This window comes from Schistocerca gregaria, unplaced genomic scaffold (genome assembly GCF_023897955.1).
Source record: "Schistocerca gregaria isolate iqSchGreg1 unplaced genomic scaffold, iqSchGreg1.2 ptg000180l, whole genome shotgun sequence".
Lineage (NCBI taxonomy): Eukaryota > Metazoa > Arthropoda > Insecta > Orthoptera > Acrididae > Schistocerca > Schistocerca gregaria.
The window spans coordinates 4798362-4821702 of NW_026061730.1; the positions used below are offsets into that span (position 1 = coordinate 4798362).

Below are 23341 nucleotides of genomic sequence, written 5' to 3' on the forward strand. Positions count from 1 at the left end.
CTTTGCGCATTCGGAATCGATGGCAGGGTGTCCCTCGCCGCATTTGCTACGATGGCCATTTGCTACTTCTGCAGAAGCGGCGGCGGCGGCGACGACGACGACGACGACGACGACGACGACGACGACGACAGGCTCTGAGATTTGTGAGAAATACATCTATAAAATGTAATTCAGACTGCCTCGTCCCACCTTATGCCCTACCGCTTTGGCAAATGCTTTATCTGCGCAATTCGCCTTAATCACATCTGAGAGTAATTCTTGATAATACGCCTGTCCCTAATTGTTCGTCATCACAGATACTGTTTGCTATACGTCCACGATGCGCAACTGATTTCCAAAATTCGTCTTCCTCTTGTGAGGATGGAACTCAGGACCCCTGGTTTACTAGACCAATGCTCTACCACTGAGCTAAACAGTCGCCGCCTAGCGGCACTTTTGCTTACTTCGTCCGTACGGTCGTCCGAATCATCAGACTTCAGCTGACAACACTTCATATTTTCGACTAATATTTGCAGCTATGGCGACCCATTACTGCTTGGCTACACATCTGACACGTAGCCATGTTCTCTCCAACCAAAACCACTTGCACTTCAGAACATGACTTTCACACATGTCTACAAAATCACCTTCACTTCAAATACAGTTTTCTTGCGACTGATGGAGACGTAGGCAAATTTTAAAGTTGCTATTTCCATTACATCACGTTAATCAGAAAATCGGTAATTTACATCTGCAGCGGAAAAAAATTCCGTTCCGCCCAGCGTAGGGCTCGAACCCACGACCCTGTGAATAATAGTCTCATGCTCTACCGACCTTTCTTTTTTTTTTTTTTTTTTTTGGATGTGCAAGTGAAAGTCATAACTCGCAGTGACGGCACCCTGCCGACCATTTCGCTAGTTAACACCGGTCTTGTTGTGTGTGTTTCAAGCTCAAGAGGAACTCCATGCAAATAATGGTCAACAGCAACATTCAGACTGTTTCGTACTGCTCAATTGCTACATTAAAACGGTGTGTTTCTTTTTCAGAACTGAGAAAACACGACCGTGACAGGATTCGAACCTGCAATCTTCGGATCCGAAGTCCAACGCCTTATCCATTAGGCCACACGGTCACTGACGACCAAGTATAACTTATATACGACTCATTTCGAAACGCTCACACCCCCTGAGGAATTGTGTTTTCGTTCCACACAGCCGCTGCCCCTTACTCTTTCCCACCCATTCGTTACATTCAACCTCTTACGACACCGACCAAACATAGACAGGAAAACAAGACCACACACTTTGCGCATTCGGAATCGATGGCAGGGTGTCCCCCGCCGCATTTGCTACAATGGCCATTTGCTACTTCTACAGAAGCGGCGGCGGCGGCGACGACGATGACGACGACGACGACGACGACGAGAGGCTCTGAGATTTGTGAGAAATACATCTATAAAATGTAATTCAGACTGCCTCGTCCCACCTTATGCCGTACCGCTTTGGCAAATGCTTTATCTGCGCCATTCGCCTTAATGACATCTGAGAGTGATTCTTAATAATACGCCTGTCGCTAATTGTTCGTCATCACAGATACTGTTTGCTATACGTCCACGATGCGCAACTGATTTCCAAAATTCGTCTTCCTCTTGTGAGGATGGAACTCAGGACCCCTGGTTTACTAGACCAATGCTCTACCACTGAGCTAAACAGGCGCCGCCTAGCGGCACTTTTGCGTACTTCGTCCGTACGGTCGTCCGAATCATCAGACTTCAGCTGACAACACTTCATATTTTCGACTAATATTTGCAGCTATGGCGACCCATTACTGCCTGGCTACACATCTGACATGTAGCCGTGTTCTCTCCAACCAAAACCACTTGCGCTTCAGAACATGACTTTCACACATGTCTACAAAATCACCTTCACTTCAAATACAGTTTTCTTGCGACTGATGGAGACGTAGGCATATTTTAAAGTTGCTATTTCCATTACATCACGTTAATCAGAAAATCGGTAATTTACATCTGCAGTGGAAAAAAAATCCGTTCCGCCCAGCGTAGGGCTCGAACCCAGGACCCTGTGAATAAGAGTCTCATGCTCTACCGACTGAGCTAGCCGTGCTGCCTCGTTGGATACCTGCTGGGCAACAGATCACACAGTACTCGTTTGGGTTGGTTGGTCCCATACAGAATCTCTCCATGCTGCCTAATGTTTTCCTAACGTCACACTCGTCACGTACTTCACTTTTATATCATATTCACTTCTGAGAGGTAAAGGAATTGCATGAAAATCTGCAGAGCTAGCGGCGTCAAAATTAACACACACACTTGATGTGACTCAAAAGCCGAACGAGTTACTTTCAGACGTTGTTTTGGATGTGCAAGTGCCAGGCAAAAATCGCGGTGAGGGCACTCTGCCGACCATTTCGCTAGTTAACACCGGTCATGAGTGTGTGTTTCAGGTTCAAGACCATCTCCAAGTACAAAATGGTCAACAGCAACATTCAGACGGTTTCGTACTGCTCAATTGCTACATTAAAACGGTATGTTTCTTTTTCAGAACTGGAAAAACACGACCGTGACAGGATTCGAACCTGCAATCTTCGGATCCGAAGTCCAACTCCTTATCCATTAGGCCACACGGTCACTGACGACCAAGTACAACTTATATACGACTCATTTCGAAACGCTCACACCCCCTGAGGAATTGTGTTTTCGTTCCACACAGCCGCTGCCCCTTACTCTTTCCCACCCATTCGTTACATTCAACCTCTTACGAGACCGACCAAACATAGACAGGAAAACAAGACCACACACTTTGCGCATTCGGAATCGATGGCAGGGTGTCCCTCGCCGCATTTGCTACGATGGCCATTTGCTACTTCTGCAGAAGCGGCGACGACGACGACGACGACGACGACGACGACGACGACGACGACGACGACAGGCTCTGAGATTTGTGAGAAATACATCTATAAAATGTAATTCAGACTGCCTCGTCCCACCTTATGCCCTACCGCTTTGGCAAATGCTTTATCTGCGCAATTCGCCTTAATCACATCTGAGAGTAATTCTTGATAATACGCCTGTCCCTAATTGTTCGTCATCACAGATACTGTTTGCTATACGTCCACGATGCGCAACTGATTTCCAAAATTCGTCTTCCTCTTGTGAGGATGGAACTCAGGACCCCTGGTTTACTAGACCAATGCTCTACCACTGAGCTAAACAGGCGCCGCCTAGCGGCACTTTTGCGTACTTCGTCCGTACGGTCGTCCGAATCATCAGACTTCAGCTGACAACACTTCATATTTTCGACTAATATTTGCAGCTATGGCGACCCATTACTGCTTGGCTACACATCTGACACGTAGCCATGTTCTCTCCAACCAAAACCACTTGCGCTTCAGAACATGACTTTCACACATGTCTACAAAATCACCTTCACTTCAAATACAGTTTTCTTGCGACTGATGGAGACGTAGGCAAATTTTAAAGTTGCTATTTCCATTACATCAGGTTAATCAGAAAATCGGTAATTTACATCTGCAGCGGAAAAAAATTCCGTTCCGCCCAGCGTAGGGCTCGAACCCACGACCCTGTGAATAAGAGTCCCATGCTCTACCGACCTTTTTTTTTTTTTTTTTTTTGGATGTGCAAGTGAAAGTCAAAACTCGCAGTGACGGCACCCTGCCGACCATTTCGCTAGTTAACACCGGTCTTGTTGTGTGTGTTTCAAGCTCAAGAGGAACTCCAAGCAAATAATGGTCAACAGCAACATTCAGACGGTTTCGTACTGCTCAATTGCTACATTAAAACGGTGTGTTTCTTTTTCAGAACTGGAAAAACACGACCGTGACAGGATTCGAACCTGCAATCTTCGGATCCGAAGTCCAACGCCTTATCCATTTTTTTTTTTTTTTTTTTTTTTTTTTTTATGCTGTTTTGCCTTCGAAATCCTGAACCAAAAGATGCTTCATTTGAAACAAAAAATTTATGTCATGCCGAGGCAATAGAGATTGAAGGTTATAGCTTTAGTGTTTTTTTTTTTTTTTTTTTTTTTTTTTTTTTTTTTTTTTTTTTTTCATCCACTGCTTCTCGGCAACCTAGCATACTTCTTTGTAATATATAATAAAGTTGTGGGAATAGTGGACCCTGAACCTGTATATTATTTTTTTTTAATTTCTGTTTAGTTTTTTTTTTATTGTTATTATTATTTTTGTTTGTTTGTTATTTTTTTATTGTAAAAGAAAAATCTTCATGGAATGTGAAGAAGGAATTTTTATGTTAAGGCACTAATTCCATAGCCTCCTTTCCTTCTTGAGATTAATAATAATAATAAAAAAGTATGTTCCCTTCCATGGAAACAAATGAGACTTCCTTCTCAGTCATAAAATGAATGTATAAGAAAACAATTTATCTTTAACCCTGCGATACTGGCTTTCGGCTTCGGCTTCTTCTGTGCAATAAACAAAATAGCCTTCTTTGCCAGCAGAAGATAAGTGATTGTAATATGAAACTGTAAAGGTGTACTTCTCCCCAATTGTTTTTGTTTAAGCGTCGTTTCGCTTAAATAAACGATTTTTGTTTATCTCGTTGGCTTGTCAACCAATGCCCAGTCGCTCGAATACAATTTTAAGCATATTGCCGTAGTTTTTCTTGTGGTCTTTATATTTCAGGGCGTTATAAAAAGCACACTTCAAGTACATGTAAAAATCAGTGGAATTGTCATTTCCCAGGTGATTAATTACGTAATTCACATAGTGTCCCATTAACCAATGGACCGAGTTGTTTTTTGCTGCTGGAAAATAGCAAGTCTGAGGCCTGAGGAATGTAACAGGGGGAAAATTTTCCACCGAAGATCTCGTAAGAAAAGCCAGTTGTTCCCTAATCCAATTACAGAGTTGTAGATTGCCACCGCACGTGAATCTGTGCACTAACGTGTCGATCAATTTACATTTGAGACATAGGTTCGTGTCGCTAACGCCGATTGCATGTAACCTTTCATTGGTGCTTACGGTCTCATTCACTGTTTTATACCACGCTGACTTGACGTCCGATGGTAGACCACGCATATTAATATTTTTCCATATGGCGTCCCAATCAGTGTGTGGGTATTTACTTTCCAATTTGTTTCTCCCCTCCATTTTCTTTCGATGGGACAGAATATCGCGGGCCGTGATCCGTCGTGAGTTGATGATGACACCGCCGAGATAGCTGAATTCCACAAAATATACACGAACGTACTGGAGCCGGTTATTTATTTTTTGCACATTCACCGGCGCCTGTAAACTGGCAGGCCTGACAACTTCAAATAATTTAGTTGTAATGCTATCAGCGTGGTCGCTAAGGATAGTGGCGGTCCTTTTTATAAAAAGCGCAGACGCCTTATTTCTGATGTCAACTAACCCCAAACCTCCATTCCTGGGATCTAAGGTCGCAGTTTTTGCGTCGACTCTGAATATATCCCCTCTCCAAAGATAGCTGGCAATGGTAGACATTATCTTTTTTCCAATCATTTTCGGTAGTGGGAAGATCTGTGCTATAAAGTAACTCCTGGAGAGAATGCAGTGGTTAATGAAAATCACCCTCTGAACTTGGTTCAAGTTACGGTGGAGGTTTTCTCTTGTTGTTCCAAGAAGTTGTCCCGACGTATTCCTCCAATTGATAGCTGCCATTTTTAACGGACAAGGTGTCAGTGTTATTCCTAGTGCTTTGCATTGGGTGACCGTTGTGGCCCAGGCTAAGGTGGTATGTTGAAAACCCCGCAGGTTTAGGAGTTTGCTTTTGTTTGCGTTGACACCTGCTCCGGAGACTCTACAGTACTTTTTAATTAGCGTTTCCAATTTCAAAATGTCGTCGGGATTTCGCAGGACGACTCCGACATCATCGGCATAGGCGTTTATGACTGTTCGGTGACCAGATAATGTGATGCCAGTTAGAGTGGCATGAACACTGCGGAGGAAAGGTTCTAATGAAAGCACGAATAGGAACATGGAGAGGGGGCTTCCTTGAGGAACGCCGCGCCTGATCTGAATCTGCTTTGTCCTCTGGCAGTTAACTGATATACAAGCGCTGATGCCTGTTGCAACATTGCTGATCACACTTACGACTCGCTCATTAAAACCTATTTTGTTCAGTGTGGCACTAAGGAATCTATGATCCACACGATCAAATGCTTTCTGGAAGTCAATAAACATGATGGCACATTTTATGGTGGTCACAGCAGTGATGGCAATTATATCTCTATATTCAGCTATGCTTTTGAAAATGCTCTTGGTAGGCACACAGGACTGGTATGGACTTACTATCTTTTTGGCCAACTGAGAGAGTCTGTTGTTTAAAATTCTGCCGATGATTTTATAATCAGAGTTTAACAGGGAGATAGGACGAAAGTTGTTGAGGTTTCTTTTTGCAGCATTTTTTGGGATTAGTACTATTGTGCTCTCTTTAAAAACAGCAGGTAAATGCTTTCCCTGAAGCACCTCGTTCGTCATTCGGGTAAACATGTCACCAATCAGTGGCCAGTATCGTTTATAAAATTCAACAGGCAAACCATCCGGTCCCGGCGATTTCCTCAGAGGAGATTTGCAGATGATTCTGTGGATATCTTCGTTAGTACACTCAACGAGAAGGTCTTCGTTTTCCTCGTCCGAGACCTGTGGAGCTATGTAACTAAGGAACTCATCGAAGGACTCTTCACATACCGGGTTGGCAGTGTATAGGTCTTCGTAATATTTGTGCACTGCATTGACGATGTCTCTCTGAGTCGTGAGTGTCTCGCCAGTTTCAGACTGAAGTCCATCAATGAAGGTGCGTCTCCTGTTTCTTTCGTGCTTCAGTAGATGGTACAAGGAAGCATGTTCATCCTCCACGACTGTCTTAGCCTTGGATTTTAATTTCAGACCCTCCATCTGCTGTCTTTTAAGACTGAGCAATTTGGCCTTAGTTTGCTTGATATCTGCCAGACGGACGTTGGAAGTGTTTGCCTGCTCATATAAATTTCGCAGCATGGTATAATAAAATTCGATGGAATTTTTCAAGTCTTTCGATCGTTGTACACTATACTGGATGAGAACTTTTCTCAGTTTAGGCTTTGCCCTGTTGCACCACCAGTCTAGTACTGAGACGTGTCTATCTGCAGAGCGGAGGCACAATGCCCACGCTTCTGTCAAACTTTCTTCTAATCCGTCGTCCTGCATCAGTGACGTATTAAGGTGCCATGAACTTCTAAAACGGCGAGTGGGTTGCGCAGTAAGGTTGATGGAAGCTAGCACGGAGCTATGATCAGAAAAGTAAACTGGAATCGTCTCTGCTTTAATGAAGGAGCTAACTAGACTTTGCGATATGTAGAGTCTGTCGATCCTGCTACGTGAGTGAGGACCTAGGAATGTAAATGCCACAAAAGTGGGATACATTATTTCCCAAGCATCTTTAAGCTGTAAAACAGTGACGAAACGCTTCAGTTCACTGCAGTTATTAAAATTCGGAACCTGGTCTTTCTTATTTATCACACAATTAAAATCACCGCCTATTATAAGATCTTTTGGGTTTTTCCGTAATAAATAAATGATTTCTTCTTTATAGAACTGCGCTCTTTCCATTCTATTGGATGTGCCAGAAGGGGCATACAGATTGATAAGGGTAGAACCAAAGACTTTTATACCTATCGCTCTGCCGGAGTCCAACCTCTCGATATCCGAGACAGGAATCCCCTCCCTGACTAAAATTGCTGTACCGACGTTGGTGTCAAGTGAGACATTTAAAATCGCCAAATATCCAGGCACTGTAAGATTAGTCAGCACTACTTCCTGTAGGAAAGCAATGTCCGTCCCTGACTCATATAAATAATCCTTGAGCGCTGTAACTTTAGTCACGGATGTAATCCTGTTAATATTGATAGTCGTAATTGTATATGCCTGGGACATTTAGTTTGCATAAAAAGTAAATAAGTGATTAAAAAGATAACAAAATATTAATAAAAAAAAAAAAAAAGAAAAGAGATGTGCAGCTTCTAGAAGAGAGAAACGACTCCGCTTAAACAAACATCTAAAAGAATAGTCAGTATTTGAAGCTCGGTAAACACTTCATCTGGTTCCTCTGAAATATGACTAAGACAGTAGTACAATTAGAAATGAAACTGGTTCAACAAAATCCCTTTTTTTTTCATCTTACAGCCTCATTTTGGTGCAGGATTCCGAACATCTCGGGTTTTAGTTTTACCGGGGGGCTTTGCATCACTAATGTCACTTGAAGGTACCTCCTTAGGTCTTTCCGTGATGATTTCATACAAGACGTTCTTGGCCGTCGCTTCCTCTTGTGCTGGTTGTTGTTTGCTTTGGTTACGGGAAGCTTTGAGAGTAGGTAGCGGTTTGAGTCGGCGTCTTCGGACATCTTGGTTCAACGCGCCGTCATTCGGATTGTCTATCTTTACCACCGTTGTGACCGAAGCTGCCTCAACAGCGTCCTTTTTACGAGTGCCATTTCCTTGTTCTTCCGTCACTAGCTCCAGAGCACTGACTGAGTCGGCGGTTTGTGGGTCTGTAAGTTCTTGAGTTGGGTTCCGCTCCGTCACCTCTTGTGCTTCGGAGTGCGCCTCTTCCGTCTCGGCGACAATCGTTACTGCGTCCCCTCCGTGGACCGTTTGTACCTGTTCAGCCGCCGACAGCGGCCGGGTTGCCTCAGCGGCTGTCGTCACGTCAATACGTGTACTGTTTGTTTCCTCGAGCACATCCGCATTACACTGCTTCTGCTTGCGGGTGGAAGGCGAATTACGGGCGGACTCGCCGTCCGAGCCGTCATCGGTCGTTTCCAACGGTCGCTTCTTATTCCGGAGATCGCAATCGGGAACAGAAGGGTGTGATGTAATGACGCTCAGGGGAGGGAACTCCGTAGTAGTTATGGCGGGCACTGCAGAAGTACATGCACCACCGTCGTTAACCGAAAGAAGGGAAGTGCTATTTGGTAAGACATCGCTGAGGGTCAGTTTTTGACGCTGTGTTAGATTGTTCCTAAGAACAAAAACACGGCGCGGACAATCTTGTCGGAAATGACCTGTCTCATTGCAAATATTGCACGTGCGCTCCTGACCAGAATACACAACATGTGCTTTATGGCCTGCAACGGATATATGGGACGGAATGTTGGCTTTCACCTCCATTTCAACGGATCTAATGCCATTAAAACACTGTATCTTGTATAGCTTCGACCATCTTTCGTTATAGATAGATTTAACTTCGCCATATTTAGATAGAGCGTCCTTGATCAACTGATTATCAATTTCAATTGGAACATTCAAAATCCTGACATTGGTGTACATGATATCAGCTTTTCGTACAGAGACATTACTTTTTGAACCGTCTCGATGAACAAATTCGACGGAATTACCCCATTTTGCAAGCAACTTATCGACTGTCACTGAGTTCAGAAATTTAACAAAAACACAGTATTTTTCAGCATCTAATTGCGTGGTATGAACAGAGTCAGAATTAATACCGATTACCTCAGTCAGCCAATCGTGGATTTCCAGCGCAGTGGGTTGGACCGGCCGTGTTCCTTTCTCGAACGAGAAGACTAAAGTATTCTTCCTGACGGTGTCAGACATGGTCGTCGGTTCCGACGAAATTCCGGCAACAACCGAAATTGCGGCGAAGCACGAAACGTGGAACGGACGAAAGCACTATAAAAACACTTATCAGAGACACCACTCAAAAAATAACAGCGAAAATGTACAGCTAACTTCACGTAAACACCAAACACCGGCGATAGCGCTAACGTACGCGGAGTAAACAACAAGCACGTCCGACCGCGGCGACGGCTAAAGCCAGAATGATCCATTAGGCCACACGGTCACTGATGACCAAGTATAACTTATATACGACTTATTTCGAAACGCTCACACCCCCTGAGGAATTGTGTTTTCGTTCCACACAGCCGCTGCCCCTTACTCTTTCCCACCCATTCGTTACATTCAACCTCTTACGACACCGACCAAACATAGACAGGAAAACAAGACCACACACTTTGCGCATTCGGAATCGATGGCAGGGTGTCCCCCGCCGCATTTGCTACAATGGCCATTTGCTACTTCTACAGAAGCGGCGGCGGCGGCGACGATGACGACGACGACGAGAGGCTCTGAGATTTGTGAGAAATACATCTATAAAATGTAATTCAGACTGCCTCGTCCCACCTTATGCCGTACCGCTTTGGCAAATGCTTTATCTGCGCCATTCGCCTTAATGACATCTGAGAGTGATTCTTAATAATACGCCTGTCGCTAATTGTTCGTCATCACAGATACTGTTTGCTATACGTCCACGATGCGCAACTGATTTCCAAAATTCGTCTACCTCTTGTGAGGATGGAACTCAGGACCCCTGGTTTACTAGACCAATGCTCTACCACTGAGCTAAACAGGCGACGCCTAGCGGCACTTTTGCGTACTACGTCCGTACGGTCGTCTGAATCATCAGACTTCAGCTGACAACACTCCATATTTTCGACTAATATTTGCAGCTATGGCGACCCATTACTGCCTGGCTACACATCTGACATGTAGCCGTGTTCTCTCCAACCAAAACCACTTGCGCTTCAGAACATGACTTTCACACATGTCTACAAAATCACCTTCACTTCAAATACAGTTTTCTTGCGACTGATGGAGACGTAGGCATATTTTAAAGTTGCTATTTCCATTACATCACGTTAATCAGAAAATCGGTAATTTACATCTGCAGTGGAAAAAAATTCCGTTCCGCTTAGCGTAGGGCTCGAACCCAGGACACTGTGAATAAGAGTCTCATGCTCTACCGACTGAGCTAGCCGTGCTGCCTCGTTGGATACATGGTGGGCAGCAGATCACACAGTACTCGTTTGGGTTGGTTGGTCCCATACAGAATCTCTCCATGCTGCCTAATGTTTTCCTAACGTCACACTCGTCACGTACTTCACTTTTATATCATATTCACTTCTGAGAGGTAAAGGAATTGCATGAAAATCTGCAGAGCTAGCGGCGTCAAAATTAACACACACACTTGATGTGACTCAAAAGCCGAACGAGTTACTTTCCGACGTTGTTTTAGATGTGCAAGTGACAGTCAAAAATCGCGGTGAGGGCACTCTGCCGACCATTTCGCTAGTTAACACCGGTCATGAGTGTGTGTTTCAGGTTCAAGACCATCTCCAAGTGCAAAATGGTCAACAGCAACATTCAGACGGTTTCGTACTGCTCAATTGCTACATTAAAACGGTATGTTTCTTTTTCAGAACTGAAAGAACACGACCGTGACAGGATTCGAACCTGCAATCTTCGGATCCGAAGTCCAACGCCTTATCCATTAGGCCACACGTTCACTGACGACCAAGTATAACTTATATACGACTTATTTCGAAACGCTCACACCCCCTGAGGAATTGTGTTTTCGTTCCACACAGCCGCTGCCCCTTACTCTTTCCCACCCATTCGTTACATTCAACCTCTTACGACACCGACCAAACATAGACAGGAAAACAAGACCACACACTTTGCGCATTCGGAATCGATGGCAGGGTGTCCCCCGCCGCATTTGCTACAATGGCCATTTGCTACTTCTACAGAAGCGGCGGCGGCGGCGACGATGACGACGACGACGACGAGAGGCTCTGAGATTTGTGAGAGATACATCTATAAAATGTAATTCAGACTGCCTCGTCCCACCTTATGCCGTACCGCTTTGGCAAATGCTTTATCTGCGCCATTCGCCTTAATGACATCTGAGAGTGATTCTTAATAATACGCCTGTCGCTAATTGTTCGTCATCACAGATACTGTTTGCTATACGTCCACGATGCGCAACTGATTTCCAAAATTCGTCTACCTCTTGTGAGGATGGAACTCAGGACCCCTGGTTTACTAGACCAATGCTCTACCACTGAGCTAAACAGGCGACGCCTAGCGGCACTTTTGCGTACTACGTCCGTACGGTCGTCTGAATCATCAGACTTCAGCTGACAACACTCCATATTTTCGACTAATATTTGCAGCTATGGCGACCCATTACTGCTTGGCTACACATCTGACACGTAGCCATGTTCTCTCCAACCAAAACCACTTGCACTTCAGAACATGACTTTCACACATGTCTACAAAATCACCTTCACTTCAAATACAGTTTTCTTGCGACTGATGGAGACGTAGGCAAATTTTAAAGTTGCTATTTCCATTACATCAGGTTAATCAGAAAATCGGTAATTTACATCTGCAGCGGAAAAAAATTCTGTTCCGCCCAGCGTAGGGCTCGAACCCACGACCCTGTGAATAAGAGTCTCATGCTCTATCGACATTTTTTTTTTTTTTTTTTGGATGTGCAAGTGAAAGTCAAAACTCGCAGTGACGGCACCCTGCCGACCATTTCGCTAGTTAACACCGGTCTTGTTGTGTGTGTTTCAAGCTCAAGAGGAACTCCATGCAAATAATGGTCAACAGCAACATTCAGACGGTTTCGTACTGCTCAATTGCTACATTAAAACGGTGTGTTTCTTTTTCAGAACTGGAAAAATACAACCGTGACAGGATTCGAACCTGCAATCTTCGGATCCGAAGTCCGACGCCTCATCCATTAGGCCACACGGTCACTGAAGACCAAGTATAACTTATATACGAGTCATTTCGAAACGCTCACACCCCCTGAGGAATTGTGTTTTCGTTCCACACAGCCGCTGCCCCTTACTCCTCCCACCCATTCGTTACATTCAACCTCTTACGAGACCGACCAAACATAGACAGGAAAACAAGACCACACACATTGCGCATTCGGAATCGATGGCAGGGTGACCCTCGCCGCATTTGCTAAGATGGCCATTTGCTACTTCTGCAGAAGCGGCGGCGGCGGCGACGGCGACGACGACGACGACGACGACGACGACTGGCTCTGAGATTTGTTAGAAATACATCTATTAAATGTAATTCAGACTGCCTCGTCCCACCTTATGCTGTACCGCTTTGGCAAAGGCTTTATCTGCGCCATTCGCCTTAATGACATCTGAGAGTGATTCTTGATAATACGCCTGTCGCTAATTGTTCGCCATCACAGATACTGTTTGCTATACCTCCACGATGCGCAACTGATTTCCAAGATTCGTCTTCCTCCTGTGAGGATGGAACTCACGACCCCTGGTTTACTAGACCAATGCTCTACCACTGAGCTAAACAGGCGACGCCTAGCGGCACTTTTGCGTACTACGTCCGTACGGTCGTCTGAATCATCAGACTTCAGCTGACAACACTCCATATTTTCGACTAATATTTGCAGCTATGGCGACCCATTACTGCTTGGCTACACATCTGACACGTAGCCATGTTCTCTCCAACCAAAACCACTTGCACTTCAGAACATGACTTTCACACATGTCTACAAAATCACCTTCACTTCAAATACAGTTTTCTTGCGACTGATGGAGACGTAGGCAAATTTTAAAGTTGCTATTTCCATTACATCACGTTAATCAGAAAATCGGTAATTTACATCTGCAGCGGAAAAAAATTCCGTTCCGCCCAGCGTAGGGCTCGAACCCACGACCCTGTGAATAAGAGTCTCATGCTCTACCGACCTTTTTTTTTTTTTTTTGGATGTGCAAGTGAAAGTCAAAACTCGCAGTGACGGCACCCTGCCGACCATTTCGCTAGTTAACACCGGTCTTGTTGTGTGTGTTTCAAGCTCAAGAGGAACTCCGTGCAAATAATGGTCAACAGCAACATTCAGACGGTTTCGTACTGCTCAATTGCTACATTAAAACGGTGTGTTTCTTTTTCAGAACTGGAAAAACACGACCGTGACAGGATTCGAACCTGCAATCTTCGGATCCGAAGTCCGACGCCTTATCCATTAGGCCACACGGTCACTGAAGACCAAGTATAACTTATATACGAGTCATTTCGAAACGCTCACACCCCCTGAGGAATTGTGTTTTCGTTCCACACAGCCGCTGCCCCTTACTCTTTCCCACCCATTCGTTACATTCAACCTCTTACGACACCGACCAAACATAGACAGGAATACAAGACCACACACTTTGCGCATTCGGAATCGATGGCAGGGTGTCCCTCGCCGCATTTCCTACGATAGCCATTTGCTACTTCTGCAGAAGCGGCGGCGACGACGACGACGACCGCGAGAGGCTCTGAGATTTGTGAGAAATACATCTATAAAATGTAATTCAGACTGCCTCGTCCCACCTTATGCCGTACCGCTTTGGCAAATGCTTTATATGCGCCATTCGCCTTAATAACATCTGAGAGTGATTCTTAATAATACGCCTGTCGCTAATTGTTCGTCATCACAGATACTGTTTGCTATACGTCAACGATGCGCAACAGATTTCCAAAATTCGTCTTCCTCTTGTGAGGATGGAACTCAGGACCCCTGGTTTACTAGACCAATGCTCTACCACTGAGCTAAACAGGCGCCGCCTAGCGGCACTTTTGCGTACTTCGTCCGTACGGTCGTCCGAATCATCAGACTTCAGCTGACAACACTTCATATTTTCGACTAATATTTGCAGCTATGGCGACCCATTACTGCCTGGCTACACATCTGACATGTAGCCGTGTTCTCTCCAACCAAAACCACTTGCGCTTCAGAACATGACTTTCACACATGTCTACAAAATCACCTTCACTTCAAATACAGTTTTCTTGCGACTGATGGAGACGTAGGCATATTTTAAAGTTGCTATTTCCATTACATCACGTTAATCAGAAAATCGGTAATTTACATCTGCAGTGGAAAAAAATTCCGTTCCGCTTAGCGTAGGGCTCGAACCCAGGACACTGTGAATAAGAGTCTCGTGCTCTACCGAATGAGCTAGCCGTGCTGCCTCGTTGGATACATGGTGGGCCGCAGATCACACAGTACTCGTTTGGGTTGGTTGGTCCCATACAGAATCTCTCCATGCTGCCTAATGTTTTCCTAACGTCACACTCGTCACGTACTTCACTTTTATATCATATTCACTTCTGAGAGGTAAAGGAATTGCATGAAAATCTGCAGAGCTAGCGGCGTCAAAATTAACACACATACTTGATGTGACTCAAAAGCCGAACGAGTTACTTTCCGACGTTGTTTTAGATGTGCAAGTGACAGTCAAAAATCGCGGTGAGGGCACTCTGCCGACCATTTCGCTAGTTAACACCGGTCATGAGTGTGTGTTTCAGGTTCAAGACCATTTCCAAGTGCAAAATGGTCAACAGCAACATTCAGACGGTTTCGTACTGCTCAATTGCTACATTAAAACGGTATGTTTCTTTTTCAGAACTGAAAAAGCACGACCGTGACAGGATTCGAACCTGCAATCTTCGGATCAGAAGTCCAACGCCTTATCCATTAGGCCACACGGTCACTGACGACCAAGTATAACTTATATACGACTCAATTCGAAACGCTCACACCCCCTGAGGAATTGTGTTTTCGTTCCACACAGCCGCTGCCCCTTACTCTTTCCCACCCATTCGTTACATTCAACCTCTTACGACACCGACCAAACATAGACAGGAAAACAAGACCACACACTTTGCGCATTCGGAATCGATGGCAGGGAGTCCCCCGCCGCATTTGCTACAATGGCCATTTGCTACTTCTACAGAAGCGGCGGCGGCGACGACGACGACGACGACGACGACGACGACGACGACGAGAGGCTCTGAGATTTGTGAGAAATACATCTATAAAATGTAATTCAGACTGCCTCGTCCCACCTTATGCCGTACCGCTTTGGCAAATGCTTTATCTGCGCCATTCGCCTTAATGACATCTGAGAGTGATTCTTAATAATACGCCTGTCGCTAATTGTTCGTCATCACAGATACTGTTTGCTATACGTCCACGATGCGCAACTGATTTCCAAAATTCGTCTTCCTCTTTTGAGGATGGAACTCAGGACCCCTGGTTTACTAGACCAATGCTCTACCACTGAGCTAAACAGGCGCCGCCTAGCGGCACTTTTGCGTACTTCGTCCGTACGGTCGTCCGAATCATCAGACTTCAGCTGACAACACTTCATATTTTCGACTAATATTTGCAGCTATGGCGACCCATTACTGCCTGGCTACACATCTGACATGTAGCCGTGTTCTCTCCAACCAAAACCACTTGCGCTTCAGAACATGACTTTCACACATGTCTACAAAATCACCTTCACTTCAAATACAGTTTTCTTGCGACTGATGGAGACGTAGGCATATTTTAAAGTTGCTATTTCCATTACATCACGTTAATCAGAAAATCGGTAATTTACATCTGCAGTGGAAAAAAAATCCGTTCCGCCCAGCGTAGGGCTCGAACCCAGGACCCTGTGAATAAGAGTCTCATGCTCTACCGACTGAGCTAGCCGTGCTGCCTCGTTGGATACCTGCTGGGCAACAGATCACACAGTACTCGTTTGGGTTGGTTGGTCCCATACAGAATCTCTCCATGCTGCCTAATGTTTTCCTAACGTCACACTCGTCACGTACTTCACTTTTATATCATATTCACTTCTGAGAGGTAAAGGAATTGCATGAAAATCTGCAGAGCTAGCGGCGTCAAAATTAACACACACACTTGATGTGACTCAAAAGCCGAACGAGTTACTTTCAGACGTTGTTTTAGATGTGCAAGTGACAGTCAAAAATCGCGGTGAGGGCACTCTGCCGACCATTTCGCTAGTTAACACCGGTCATGAGTGTGTGTTTCAGGTTCAAGACCATCTCCAAGTACAAAATGGTCAACAGCAACATTCAGACGGTTTCGTACTGCTCAATTGCTACATTAAAACGGTATGTTTCTTTTTCAGAACTGGAAAAACACGACCGTGACAGGATTCGAACCTGCAATCTTCGGATCCGAAGTCCAACGCCTTATCCATTAGGCCACACGGTCACTGACGACCAAGTATAACTTATATACCACTCATTTCGAAACGCTCACACCCCCTGAGGAATTGTGTTTTCGTTCCACACAGCCGCTGCCCCTTACTCTTTCCCACCCATTCGATACATTCATCCTCTTACGAGACCGACCAAACATAGACAGGAAAACAAGACCACACACTTTGCGCATTCGGAATCGATGGCAGGGTGTCCCTCGCCGCATTTGCTACGATGGCCATTTGCTACTTCTGCAGAAGCGGCGGCGGCGACGACGACGACGACGACGACGACGACGACGACGACAGGCTCTGAGATTTGTGAGAAATACATCTATAAAATGTAATTCAGACTGCCTCGTCCCACCTTATGCCCTACCGCTTTGGCAAATGCTTTATCTGCGCAATTCGCCTTAATCACATCTGAGAGTAATTCTTGATAATACGCCTGTCCCTAATTGTTCGTCATCACAGATACTGTTTGCTATACGTCCACGATGCGCAACTGATTTCCAAAATTCGTCTTCCTCTTGTGAGGATGGAACTCAGGACCCCTGGTTTACTAGACCAATGCTCTACCACTGAGCTAAACAGGCGCCGCCTAGCGGCACTTTTGCTTACTTCGTCCGTACGGTCGTCCGAATCATCAGACTTCAGCTGACAACAATTCATATTTTCGACTAATATTTGCAGCTATGGCGACCCATTACTGCCTGGCTACACATCTGACATGTAGCCGTGTTCTCTCCAACCAAAACCACTTGCGCTTCAGAACATGACTTTCACACATGTCTACAAAATCACCTTCACTTCAAATACAGTTTTCTTGCGACTGATGGAGACGTAGGCATATTTTAAAGTTGCTATTTCCATTACATCACGTTAATCAGAAAATCGGTAATTTACATCTGCAGTGGAAAAAAAATCCGTTCCGCCCAGCGTAGGGCTCGAACCCAGGACCCTGTGAATAAGAGTCTCATGCTCTACCGACTGAGCTAGCCGTGCTGCCTCGTTGGATACCTGCTGGGCAACAGATCACACAGTACTCGTTTGGGTTGGTTGGTCCCATACAGAATCTCTCCATGCTGCCTAATGTTTTCCTAACGTCACACTCGTCACGTACTTCACTTTTATATCATATTCACTTCTGAGAGGTAAAGGAATTGCATGAAAATCTGCAGAGCTAGCGGCGTCAAAATTAACACACACACTTGATGTGACTCAAAAGCCGAACGAGTTACTTTCAGACGTTGTTTTAGATGTGCAAGTGACAGTCAAAAATCGCGGTGAGGGCACTCTGCCGACCATTTCGCTAGTTAACACCGGTCATGAGTGTGTGTTTCAGGTTCAAGACCATCTCCAAGTACAAAATGGTCAACAGCAACATTCAGACGGTTTCGTACTGCTCAATTGCTACATTAAAACGGTATGTTTCTTTTTCAGAACTGGAAAAACACGACCGTGACAGGATTCGAACCTGCAATCTTCGGATCCGAAGTCCAACGCCTTATCCATTAGGCCACACGGTCACTGACGACCAAGTATAACTTATATACCACTCATTTCGAAACGCTCACACCCCCTGAGGAATTGTGTTTTCGTTCCACACAGCCGCTGCCCCTTACTCTTTCCCACCCATTCGATACATTCATCCTCTTACGAGACCGACCAAACATAGACAGGAAAACAAGACCACACACTTTGCGCATTCGGAATCGATGGCAGGGTGTCCCTCGCCGCATTTGCTACGATGGCCATTTGCTACTTCTGCAGAAGCGGCGGCGGCGACGACGACGACGACGACGACGACGACGACGACGACAGGCTCTGAGATTTGTGAGAAATACATCTATAAAATGTAATTCAGACTGCCTCGTCCCACCTTATGCCCTACCGCTTTGGCAAATGCTTTATCTGCGCAATTCGCCATAATCACATCTGAGAGTAATTCTTGATAATACGCCTGTCCCTAATTGTTCGTCATCACAGATACTGTTTGCTATACGTCCACGATGCGCAACTGATTTCCAAAATTCGTCTTCCTCTTGTGAGGATGGAACTCAGGACCCCTGGTTTACTAGACCAATGCTCTACCACTGAGCTAAACAGGCGCCGCCTAGCGGCACTTTTGCTTACTTCGTCCGTACGGTCGTCCGAATCATCAGACTTCAGCTGACAACAATTCATATTTTCGACTAATATTTGCAGCTATGGCGACCCATTACTGCCTGGCTACACATCTGACATGTAGCCGTGTTCTCTCCAACCAAAACCACTTGCGCTTCAGAACATGACTTTCACACATGTCTACAAAATCACCTTCACTTCAAATACAGTTTTCTTGCGACTGATGGAGACGTAGGCATATTTTAAAGTTGCTATTTCCATTACATCACGTTAATCAGAAAATCGGTAATTTACATCTGCAGTGGAAAAAAAATCCGTTCCGCCCAGCGTAGGGCTCGAACCCAGGACCCTGTGAATAAGAGTCTCATGCTCTACCGACTGAGCTAGCCGTGCTGCCTCGTTGGATACCTGCTGGGCAACAGATCACACAGTACTCGTTTGGGTTGGTTGGTCCCATACAGAATCTCTCCATGCTGCCTAATGTTTTCCTAACGTCACACTCGTCACGTACTTCACTTTTATATCATATTCACTTCTGAGAGGTAAAGGAATTGCATGAAAATCTGCAGAGCTAGCGGCGTCAAAATTAACACACACACTTGATGTGACTCAAAAGCCGAACGAGTTACTTTCAGACGTTGTTTTAGATGTGCAAGTGACAGTCAAAAATCGCGGTGAGGGCACTCTGCCGACCATTTCGCTAGTTAACACCGGTCATGAGTGTGTGTTTCAGGTTCAAGACCATCTCCAAGTACAAAATGGTCAACAGCAACATTCAGACGGTTTCGTACTGCTCAATTGCTACATTAAAACGGTATGTTTCTTTTTCAGAACTGGAAAAACACGACCGTGACAGGATTCGAACCTGCAATCTTCGGATCCGAAGTCCAACGCCTTATCCATTAGGCCACACGGTCACTGACGACCAAGTATAACTTATATACCACTCATTTCGAAACGCTCACACCCCCTGAGGAATTGTGTTTTCGTTCCACACAGCCGCTGCCCCTTACTCTTTCCCACCCATTCGTTACATTCAACCTCTTACGAGACCGACCAAACATAGACAGGAAAACAAGACCACACACTTTGCGCATTCGGAATCGATGGCAGGGTGTCCCTCGCCGCATTTGCTACGATGGCCATTTGCTACTTCTGCAGAAGCGGCGGCGGCGACGACGACGACGACGACGACGACGACGACGACAGGCTCTGAGATTTGTGAGAAATACATCTATAAAATGTAATTCAGACTGCCTCGTCCCACCTTATGCCCTACCGCTTTGGCAAATGCTTTATCTGCGCAATTCGCCTTAATCACATCTGAGAGTAATTCTTGATAATACGCCTGTCCCTAATTGTTCGTCATCACAGATACTGTTTGCTATACGTCCACGATGCGCAACTGATTTCCAAAATTCGTCTTCCTCTTGTGAGGATGGAACTCAGGACCCCTGGTTTACTAGACCAATGTTCTACCACTGAGCTAAACAGGCGCCGCCTAGCGGCACTTTTGCTTACTTCGTCCGTACGGTCGTCCGAATCATCAGACTTCAGCTGACAACACTTCATATTTTCGACTAATATTTGCAGCTATGGCGACCCATTACTGCTTGGCTACACATCTGACACGTAGCCATGTTCTCTCCAACCAAAACCACTTGCACTTCAGAACATGACTTTCACACATGTCTACAAAATCACCTTCACTTCAAATACAGTTTTCTTGCGACTGATGGAGACGTAGGCAAATTTTAAAGTTGCTATTTCCATTACATCACGTTAATCAGAAAATCGGTAATTTACATCTGCAGCGGAAAAAAATTCCGTTCCGCTTAGCGTAGGGCTCGAACCCACGACCCTGTGAATAAGAGTCTCATGCTCTACCGACCTTTTTTTTTTTATTTTTTTTTTTTTTTTTTTTTTTTTTTTTTTTTTTTTTTTTTTTTTTTTTTTTTTTTTGGATGTGCAAGTGAAAGTCAAAACTCGCAGTGACGGCACCCTGCCGACCATTTCGCTAGTTAACACCGGTCTTGTTGTGTGTGTTTCAAGCTCAAGAGGAACTCCATGCAAATAATGGTCAACAGCAACATTCTGACGGTTTCGTACTGCTCAATTGCAACATTAAAACGGTGTGTTTCTTTTTCAGAACTGGAGAAACACGACCGTGACAGGATTCGAACCTGCAATCTTCGGATCCGAAGTCCGACGCCTTATCCATTAGGCCACACGGTCACTGAAGACCAAGTATAACTTATATACGAGTCATTTCGAAACGCTCACACCCCCTGAGTAATTGTGTTTTCGTTCCACACAGCCGCTGCCCCTTACTCTTTCCCACCCATTCGTTACATTCAACCTCTTACGACACCGACCAAACATAGACAGGAAAACAAGACCACACACTTTGCGCATTGGGAATCGATGGCAGGGTGTCCCTCGCCGCATTTGCTACGATGGCCATTTGCTACTTCTGCAGAAGCGGCGGCTGCGACGACGACGACGACCGCGAGAGGCTCAGAGATTTGTGAGAAATACATCTATAAAATGTAATTCAGACTGCCTCGTCCCACCTTATGCCGTACCGCTTTGGCAAATGCTTTATATGCGCCATTCGCCTTAATAACATCTGAGAGTGATTCTTAATAATACGCCTGTCGCTAATTGTTCGTCATCACAGATACTGTTTGCTATACGTCAACGATGCGCAACTGATTTCCAAAATTCGTCTTCCTCTTGTGAGGATGGAACTCAGGACCCCTGGTTTACTAGACCAATGCTCTACCACTGAGCTAAACAGGCGCCGCCTAGCGGCACTTTTGCGTACTTCGTCCGTACGGTCGTCCGAATCATCAGACTTCAGCTGACAACACTTTATATTTTCGACTAATATTTGCAGCTATGGCGACCCATTACTGCCTGGCTACACATCTGACACGTAGCCATGTTCTCTCCAACCAAAACCACTTGCACTTCAGAACATGACTTTCACACATGTCTACAAAATCACCTTCACTTCAAATACAGTTTTCTTGCGACTGATGGAGACGTTGGCAAATTTTAAAGTTGCTATTTCCATTACATCACGTTAATCAGAAAATCGGTAATTTACATCTGCAGCGGAAAAAAATTCCGTTCCGCCCAGCGTAGGGCTCGAACCCACGACCCTGTGAATAATAGTCTCATGCTCTACCGACCTTTTTTTTTTTTTTTTTTTTTGGATGTGCAAGTGAAAGTCAAAACTCGCAGTGACGGCACCCTGCCGACCATTTCGCTAGTTAACACCGGTCTTGTTGTGTGTGTTTCAAGCTCAAGAGGAACTCCATGCAAATAATGGTCAACAGCAACATTCAGACTGTTTCGTACTGCTCAATTGCTACATTAAAACGGTGTGTTTCTTTTTCAGAACTGAAAAAACACGACTGTGACAGGATTCGAACCTGCAATCTTCGGATCCGAAGTCCAACGCCTTATCCATTAGGCCACACGGTCACTGACGACCAAGTATAACTTATATACGACTCATTTCGAAACGCTCACACCCCCTGAGGAATTGTGTTTTCGTTCCACACAGCCGCTGCCCCTTACTCTTTCCCACCCATTCGTTACATTCAACCTCTTACGACACCGACCAAACATAGACAGGAAAACAAGACCACACACTTTGCGCATTCGGAATCGATGGCAGGGTGTCCCCCGCCGCATTTGCTACAATGGCCATTTGCTACTTCTACAGAAGCGGCGGCGGCGGCGACGACGACGACGACGACGACGACGAGAGGCTCTGAGATTTGTGAGAAATACATCTATAAAATGTAATTCAGACTGCCTCGTCCCACCTTATGCCGTACCGCTTTGGCAAATGCTTTATATGCGCCATTCGCCTTAATAACATCTGAGAGTGATTCTTAATAATACGCCTGTCGCTAATTGTTCGTCATCACAGATACTGTTTGCTATACGTCAACGATGCGCAACTGATTTCCAAAATTCGTCTTCCTCTTGTGAGGATGGATCTCAGGACCCCTGGTTTACTAGACCAATGCTCTACCACTGAGCTAAACAGGCGCCGCCTAGCGGCACTTTTGCTTACTTCGTCCGTACGGTCGTCGGAATCATCAGACTTCAGCTGACAACACATTATATTTTCGACTAATATTTGCAGCTATGGCGACCCATTACTGCCTGGCTACACATCTGACATGTAGCCGTGTTCTCTCCAACCAAAACCACTTGCGCTTCAGAACATGACTTTCACACATGTCTACAAAATCACCTTCACTTCAAATACAGTTTTCTTGCGACTGATGGAGACGTAGGCATATTTTAAAGTTGCTATTTCCATTACATCAC

General features: G+C 45.2%; 17 non-coding genes across 17 annotated transcripts; all 17 read right to left on the bottom strand.

Moving 5' to 3' along the window:
- Positions 1 to 1038: 1038 nt before the first annotated feature.
- On the bottom strand, positions 1039 to 1111 carry Trnar-ucg (transfer RNA arginine (anticodon UCG)). The gene has a single exon. It is a non-coding gene; the product is annotated as a tRNA-Arg (tRNA).
- A 918-nt stretch (positions 1112 to 2029) lies between these two features.
- Trnak-cuu (transfer RNA lysine (anticodon CUU)) lies at positions 2030 to 2102 on the bottom strand. The gene has a single exon. It is a non-coding gene; the product is annotated as a tRNA-Lys (tRNA).
- Positions 2103 to 2553: 451 nt separating this feature from the next.
- On the bottom strand, positions 2554 to 2626 carry Trnar-ucg (transfer RNA arginine (anticodon UCG)). Its single transcript has one exon. It is a non-coding gene; the product is annotated as a tRNA-Arg (tRNA).
- A 7703-nt stretch (positions 2627 to 10329) lies between these two features.
- Trnat-agu (transfer RNA threonine (anticodon AGU)) lies at positions 10330 to 10401 on the bottom strand. Its single transcript has one exon. It is a non-coding gene; the product is annotated as a tRNA-Thr (tRNA).
- Positions 10402 to 11261: 860 nt separating this feature from the next.
- On the bottom strand, positions 11262 to 11334 carry Trnar-ucg (transfer RNA arginine (anticodon UCG)). The gene has a single exon. It is a non-coding gene; the product is annotated as a tRNA-Arg (tRNA).
- A 501-nt stretch (positions 11335 to 11835) lies between these two features.
- Positions 11836 to 11907, bottom strand: Trnat-agu (transfer RNA threonine (anticodon AGU)). The gene has a single exon. It is a non-coding gene; the product is annotated as a tRNA-Thr (tRNA).
- A 614-nt stretch (positions 11908 to 12521) lies between these two features.
- Trnar-ucg (transfer RNA arginine (anticodon UCG)) lies at positions 12522 to 12594 on the bottom strand. Its single transcript has one exon. It is a non-coding gene; the product is annotated as a tRNA-Arg (tRNA).
- Positions 12595 to 13787: 1193 nt separating this feature from the next.
- Positions 13788 to 13860, bottom strand: Trnar-ucg (transfer RNA arginine (anticodon UCG)). Its single transcript has one exon. It is a non-coding gene; the product is annotated as a tRNA-Arg (tRNA).
- Positions 13861 to 15284: 1424 nt separating this feature from the next.
- Trnar-ucu (transfer RNA arginine (anticodon UCU)) lies at positions 15285 to 15357 on the bottom strand. The gene has a single exon. It is a non-coding gene; the product is annotated as a tRNA-Arg (tRNA).
- Positions 15358 to 16278: 921 nt separating this feature from the next.
- Trnak-cuu (transfer RNA lysine (anticodon CUU)) lies at positions 16279 to 16351 on the bottom strand. The gene has a single exon. It is a non-coding gene; the product is annotated as a tRNA-Lys (tRNA).
- Positions 16352 to 16802: 451 nt separating this feature from the next.
- On the bottom strand, positions 16803 to 16875 carry Trnar-ucg (transfer RNA arginine (anticodon UCG)). Its single transcript has one exon. It is a non-coding gene; the product is annotated as a tRNA-Arg (tRNA).
- A 918-nt stretch (positions 16876 to 17793) lies between these two features.
- Trnak-cuu (transfer RNA lysine (anticodon CUU)) lies at positions 17794 to 17866 on the bottom strand. The gene has a single exon. It is a non-coding gene; the product is annotated as a tRNA-Lys (tRNA).
- Positions 17867 to 18317: 451 nt separating this feature from the next.
- Trnar-ucg (transfer RNA arginine (anticodon UCG)) lies at positions 18318 to 18390 on the bottom strand. The gene has a single exon. It is a non-coding gene; the product is annotated as a tRNA-Arg (tRNA).
- A 918-nt stretch (positions 18391 to 19308) lies between these two features.
- On the bottom strand, positions 19309 to 19381 carry Trnak-cuu (transfer RNA lysine (anticodon CUU)). Its single transcript has one exon. It is a non-coding gene; the product is annotated as a tRNA-Lys (tRNA).
- A 451-nt stretch (positions 19382 to 19832) lies between these two features.
- Positions 19833 to 19905, bottom strand: Trnar-ucg (transfer RNA arginine (anticodon UCG)). Its single transcript has one exon. It is a non-coding gene; the product is annotated as a tRNA-Arg (tRNA).
- Positions 19906 to 21150: 1245 nt separating this feature from the next.
- Trnar-ucg (transfer RNA arginine (anticodon UCG)) lies at positions 21151 to 21223 on the bottom strand. The gene has a single exon. It is a non-coding gene; the product is annotated as a tRNA-Arg (tRNA).
- A 1184-nt stretch (positions 21224 to 22407) lies between these two features.
- On the bottom strand, positions 22408 to 22480 carry Trnar-ucg (transfer RNA arginine (anticodon UCG)). The gene has a single exon. It is a non-coding gene; the product is annotated as a tRNA-Arg (tRNA).
- Positions 22481 to 23341: the final 861 nt, after the last annotated feature.